Raw genomic sequence first — 7186 nt, 5'->3', positions numbered from 1 at the left:
CCACTCTAGCTTATAGCATTCCTCATTCCAAGTGTTGAAGAGTTGGATAATCTGCGTCTCCCCATCTTTCCTAATGGTCAGCTCACCTTCGCCCATGTCAATGATGGCTCTTGCTGTCGCTAGGAAAGGTCTTCCAAGGATTATTGGATGCTCTGTATCTGCTTCAATATCGAGGATCATGAAATCTGCTGAAAATTCCAGGTCTGAGATTCTCACCACGATGTCTTCAATATCGCCCTTTGAGTAGATAGTAGACTGATCAGCTAAAGTCAGCTCTCTGGTTGTTCCTTCGGTTGGTTTCTTCAGATTGAATGCCTTTGCCAGAGATAATGGCATAACATTCATAGCGCTTTTACGACTGTCTCTCTTATGTAACAGGTGATGGTGAGGCTTCCTGGATCTTGCTTCTTCTCTGGGGTCCTATTTTCTTCTAGCACTTTGATGAATTCGGCGGCTAAACACACCTCCTCCCGTGCGTCTTCAATTTTACCCATAAACACGTCATAGGCTTCTCCCAAGGACACTCCCATAGTCTTGAACCACTTCCTGAAATTCTCTAGCTCATCTTCATCTTCTTCACGCTTGGTTTTTAATACCTTGCATTCTTCCTTCGGATTGTCCACCGTTGTACCTGCATGAGTGTTAGTAGAAAAATTTGACATCAATTTGGACAACTGTCCAATCTGATGCTCAATGTTCTTCATAGTTGCACCCTGATTAGTCACAATTCCTTGCATGGTCTCGAAATTTGTTTGGCTCTGCCCTACAAATTTGGTGAGCATCTCCTCCAAAGGAGAAGGTCTTCTTGGCTGAGGAGCACCTCCTTGAGTCTGATTAGGGTACCTGTTCCAATTCTGATTAGTCGGATAAGGATTTCCTCTTTGGTTGCCCATGTAGTTGACCTCTTTAGTTTGGTGTCCTCCTGGCAAGCATTGCCCAACTGGGTGATCCTCCAAGCAGTAATCACACAGCCCTTCGTTTTTTATGGCTTTCACATCTTTCTTAGCCTCCGACAGTTGCTTTTTGAGTAGCTCAATCTCTACCTTCAAAGCAATCTCCCAATCAACTTCGAATTTACCTCCAGCCTTGGTCACTTTATCTTGACTCATGTTATATTCGTTCTGGCACATCTGTTCAACAAGCTCTTTAGTAGCAGCCTGTGTCTTATTTTTGATGGACCCACCTGCAGAAGCATCTAGGATCATCTTATGATGCATCTTCATACCAGCCACGAAAATCTGCATCTGCTCCATATCACTTATGCTATGGTTAGGACACTTCCTCATGAGTAGCTTGAATCTTTCATAAGCTTCGCACAACGATTCAGATTCATGTTGCTTGAACCTTAGAATGTCGGACCTCCTTTTCTGGAATAGTGAATGTGTGAAAAACCTCTCAAGGAACTTATCCTCGAGATCCTTCCACGTAGCAATCGTTCCTCGGGGTAGGCATTGAAGCTAGTCTTTAGCAGAACCTGCAAGAGAAAAAGAAAATAAACGGAGTTTCTTTTGGTCCTCCGTCACTCCCTCTAGTACCTTCTGGATTTCACATGTCTCAGCAAACTGGGACAAGTGATCCCACGGGTCATTGTTGATCCTTCCATCAAACTGGTTCTCTCGCAACCCTAATAGCACGTTACCCTTGATATCAAAGGTAACGGGGTTGGCTGGTTGGAAACCTAGTGTAACTTGGTCTCCATCAGTTCGCCTGCAGTAGTCTCCCATTGTTGGTTCTTCCGCCATTTGAATGTTTGGGGTAGCTAATGTGTTTGAGCTACTGCTTTCTTTTTGCTGTTGTAGGGCTAACTTCCTCGCCCTTCTATTCTCCTGGATTATCTGCTCCGGATCTGGAGTAAATAATAGCTCTTCGGTACCTGTTATCATCACAGCAAATGAATACCTTAGTAGCACTGGAAATAATAGATATATTTTCTTTTTGGGTGTTTCATGCTTCTCTCCCTCTATGGTACGTCCCAGGTAAGTCAGGTGGATCACAGACAGATCGCTTAAATACCAAGACTTATCCTTAGCCAGACCATCCATAGTTCAAGATAACAATCATAAACTTTTTGATTTTTTAATTTTTTTGTATTTTTTTGAAATTTTTTTGATGAACTCAAATAACCTTAGTGCTCCTGAGAACACAGTCCCCGGCAACGGTGCCAAGAACTTGACTGCAGTCTGGCAAGTGGACCAGTCTGTCGTCGAGTACTAATTCACACTCTACCGAGATAGAATGAGTTCGTATCCACAGGGACCGTGTCAGTGTGCGACCAAGTTTATTTGAGTTCATAAAGTTGTCTTCGCTTTGGTTTTGAAAAGAGTTTGTTTAAAAAGCGCGATAGGCTTTAGACAGAAAATAAAGATAGTTGACAAATTCAGATAAAAGATAGATTAAAGGACTAGGTTTAGGTGGATCATATCCAGCTCCTCTCCGCTTGCCGCCTAATACAAGTATCCAGGTGCAGCCTTTACACCCGCTATATGCCCGGTCGGATTAATCATCATTAATTGATAATGTCGGCATACCAACAATTACCCTAATCACAACTACGAGTCGTCCACGCCTAATAGATGAGGGACCCTTGGTGGCCTAGTCCAAGTTGTCACTATCCCACTTCCATTAGAATGGCATCCAAGTGCGTGGTCTTATTTGTTCAATTAATCTCATTGGCCTCTAGCTTTGGTATGAACAACCGCCATAACATTTACCAGCTCAGTCTCTCCGGGCACGAATCTCTATAAGTGAGAAGCTTGGCGTCAGAGTTTCTGATGTTATCATACTACATACGCTAGCCCTATTATTTATTGTTTCGGGTCGGCCGTCACTGTTTAGACTGATACCAACCCGTCACTGTTTTAAAACAATATTTTAAACAATATTCTACAAATGAAGGTGAATGTTTGTCATCAGTTATCCATGTAATTCTCATGTGCTTGTCTCCTGCCAAAGTTATGTGTACCTGAAAAATTAATTACAGCAATTTTTGCATCTCTAAGAATCTAAAATTTAATAGGTTCCATAAGTGAACATGCATAAAGAGTTTAGAGTTATCATAATTGCTTGATGAAGGGAGCATGATTCAGAGTTCACTTATCATAATCCCCTTTATTACAAACACAAAAAAAGTTTAAATATGACAAACAGTGTTTTTTTTTTTTTTTTGGATTCGGTCCCTACAAATTCAAAAACAGTTGTTTTTAGTCCCTATAGTCAGAGTCAGTCGCCTTATTGAGCCACATGGTGCCAAGCGTTGTGATTATATTAAGTCACGTATGACATCAAGGACTAAAAACAACATTTTTTGAATTTGCATGACTAAATCCAAACAAAACAAAAACAAACATACGGGGACTAATCAGAAAAAAACACTATATTTGCAGGAACTAAAATCATAATTAAACTTAAAAAATATCATTTTTAGTGGTTTTATCTATGTTCAAACTCAGATTCCCCAGCTTATTCATCTTAATGAGAATCTATTTTTAGCAACTTCCTAAAGATCTAATTTTTTTTTTATGAAACTAAAAATCTCATTTTTATTGAATGTGTTAGCTGAAAGAGAATATTAAAAAAAATAGATTTTCATTATTATAGACAAATACATGTTGCTTCAAAGAAAAGAAAAAATACTCCAAATAACAATAGGGTTACTTAATCCACAATTCTAGATTAAGAAAAACAAAACTAAAATCAAATAAGAAAGAATGTAATAATGTTACTATAATTGATAAAGTATAGAATAGAAATAGAGATTAACCTGTTGAGGGTCATAAGAGTGAGTTTTGGAATCCCATGGCCATGGGATGTTTAAGGTTTTTCGAGGCAAAGGACGAACATATTCAGAAGTGACGGTTGAAGAAAGAAACATTAGAAGAATAAGAATGTATTTGAGTTGTTCCATGATGATGATGAATATGATTATATTAAGGTTGGGTGTAACAGTAACCTGGTGGTGGAAAGAAGGAAGAGGACGACAACAATGTACTTCAACCTCCGATCTTTAGTTTTTATCATCATCCTAGTTAATGATGTCACCAAATTTTTGTCGTGTGCGTTAACTTTTTGTTTTTACTTTACTGTATTTTTCACAGATGTACCTTTTTTTTTTACAATGATTTTAAGTACTGTAGGCTCCATTTGTACAAAAATTCCGCATAGTTGATAAACTAGTTTATAGCAAATAAATTTATAGTGAATCATTTATAATTTAACTTTTAGCTTATACTTTAACAAATAAGTTAACTGGTTGAATTTGTAGTGTTTGATAAAATTAGCGATTTATCTAACTTACTAGACACTAGGGCTAGAAATAAGTCGAGTCGTCGACTCGACTCGACTCGATAAGAATTGGTTCGGCTCGAAACTCGGCTCAAGTTCGATACGAACTTTTTTCAGCTCAAGTTTGACTCGTTTAAAGTTCACGAACAGTTCGGTTCGGTTCGGTTCGTTAGGTTTAGTTTTTTTTTCAACTCAAAACTTCGACATAATTTTTTCCTAGTTCGAACTTGACTTCATTCGAGTTCACAAACAACTTAATTTTACTCGTTAACTCAAAACTAAAAAAAATTAAAATAAATTTTAGATCCACACTCGTTAACTCAAAACTTGTCTTAATTTTTTTAAAGTATTATATATAATATCAATTATCTAAATGTACAAAAACAAATATATATAAATTTAAAAATATTTTTCAAGTGTGATATATATAATCGAGTCAGCTAGTGAACCAGTCGAGTCAGACTGTATATAGCTCAAGTTCAACTCGTTTAATTAACGAACTTAATTTTCAGCTCAAGTTCGGCTCATTTGGTTCATGAACCAAGTTCAACGAATCAATTGTCGAATCGAGTCTCGAACTTTTTTCGAGTTGGTTCGGTTCATTTCCACCCCTTCTAGACACCATGCCCGTGCATTCGCACGGGTCATATATGTGACATAACAATTTACATATATGTGACATACGGGTAGATAAATATAACATTAATTAGTTATTTTATAAAGAATTTTATAAAGTTCCATATAAAAATAGATTGAATTTTATAAGCAACGAAAGAAATTGAATTTATAGTATAAAAATAAAAATCGAGGATATGATAAAAAAATTGCAATGCCACAAAAAAATTTCAAAAATAAGAAAAAAAATGAAATACAATATCGTTCGTCACAACCATAATATTTAAAAAATGTTCAGGTACATCAAACAACAATAATTGGATTAAAAAAAAGATTGAAAGTGCAATGAAAAAAAATGTAGTTAATGCATTCGAAGTCATAGTTATTAGGTGGTGTTACCATCATATTTCAAAATGAATTCAAATGGCTTAGTAGCTAAATAATAAAACTGTATAGAGAGATCATGGGTTCAAATCCAGCTGAATCAATTTTTTTATATTATTTAAAGTCTTGACTAAGAATTCCCTCTAAAATAACAAATGTGATTAGGGTTTAGTTAGTAGAATGTTATTCCTATTAGATATAAGTAAGATAAGATAAGTACATCTTGTTGCATATGTGTGCTTTTCTAATAAAATTTGCTCATTAAAAAAAAAATAAGTATTTCTTTTTTCACCATCAGTATCTGGCCCATTGGACCTTCTAATCAAGTTCGGATGTCGGATGTTAGTTCTGACATCAAGTGGTTCTAGTCTCTTCCAGATCACAGTTGCGGTGATCAAACTATGGTCCTCCCTACAAAATCAAGCGTCAATCACAACTAGACCAAGTAACAATTGATACTAGTATCTTATAAGTATGAAATGACATATGTTAAAAAAAGTATGAAATGACATTAAAATGTACATTTATATGAAACTTAGGAAACTTTCAACCAAAAAAACAACTAAATGTATACTCTTCATAATACAATACTATTACCAAGTTCATCTTAACAAAGTTTAAAGATTAGAATAAAAAATTTCGAAAAACATATAGAAAGTGGAGTTAATTAAAGTGTCAACAAAAAAAAAATAGAATATCAAAAACCTATATAATCACAATCAAAGACAAAAAAGTGTACTAATTATGAAAATTGATAGAAACTCAAAACCACAAATATACTAAAAATTTATAGAAACAAAAACTCTAAATAATCATAAAAATAAAAAAGACATAGTGGAACAAAAACCCTAGAAAGAGAAAAAAGAGATATAATAAAGTATCAATAAAATTTGATAGAAACTCAAAGTCCGTCCCATAATTGTAATTTGAGATGTATTTATTTTTACAGAACAAAGAATATAAAATAATTTGAGGTGTTTTTATTTTTTAACCCAAACCGAATTTATTTTTTCGTCATACAAAAAGAATTTATTGTTTTAATTATTTTTGGTGAAAAATCCATATATATATATATATATATATATATATATATATATATATATATATATATATATATATATAGGAGTTTGCTAATTTAGACCCCAGTGTGGTCTAAATTAGCAAGGTGCACCTTTTGAATTAGACAAAAATACTCATTTTTTTTTTTTTTTGAAACAATAGAGTAACAGGGACATATATGTAATTTTCATCATCAGACGCGCGCCCCCCATGTCTTCCCGCGCCCCCCATTCAACAACAACAACCTTACCATTTTTTAAATTTCTTCAAATTTCGACCTCATTTTACGTGCGAATCGAACGCCGATTTTGAAAACTAATACCGGAAATCTTTTTAAAATTGAAAAACGATCAAAATCCATATAAGGAACGTATGGTTTCGTTGAGTATTGAGGGAGATCGAACCGGGTCAAAAAACCGGGTCGCGCGACCCGGTTTGCAGAAAAACGGGTAGAGAAGAAGAAGAACAGTGCGCGTCGCCACGGCCAGTCGCAGTTGCGGTGCGTGGGGCGCGTGCGACGTCTTAGACAGTCCTTTTTTTTTAATAAAATAGTAGATAATATTTTGAAAATTTTGGTATATTTTATGAAATTTTTGGAGACCTGAAACTATTTTTAGTTAATTAAATGAGATAAAATGATAATTAAAAATATTATAATTCCGTAAAAAATTTCCAAAATTTTATGTAGAGTATTATGAATTATTTAAAACCCTCTTGTGTACCTCACTCTCAATAGTTCAAGTCATGAAATTATTTTCACAAATCTCGCTGATTAAACCATGTAACAATAATAATGATTTTACAGAGTTGTACTCTGAAATCAATTTTTTTTTTATTTGTTTCTAAT

Source organism: Trifolium pratense, linkage group LG1, assembly GCF_020283565.1.
Source record: "Trifolium pratense cultivar HEN17-A07 linkage group LG1, ARS_RC_1.1, whole genome shotgun sequence".
NCBI lineage: Eukaryota > Viridiplantae > Streptophyta > Magnoliopsida > Fabales > Fabaceae > Trifolium > Trifolium pratense.
The sequence above is the reverse complement of the archived record's forward strand: the minus strand, read 5'-3'. Positions refer to the sequence as shown.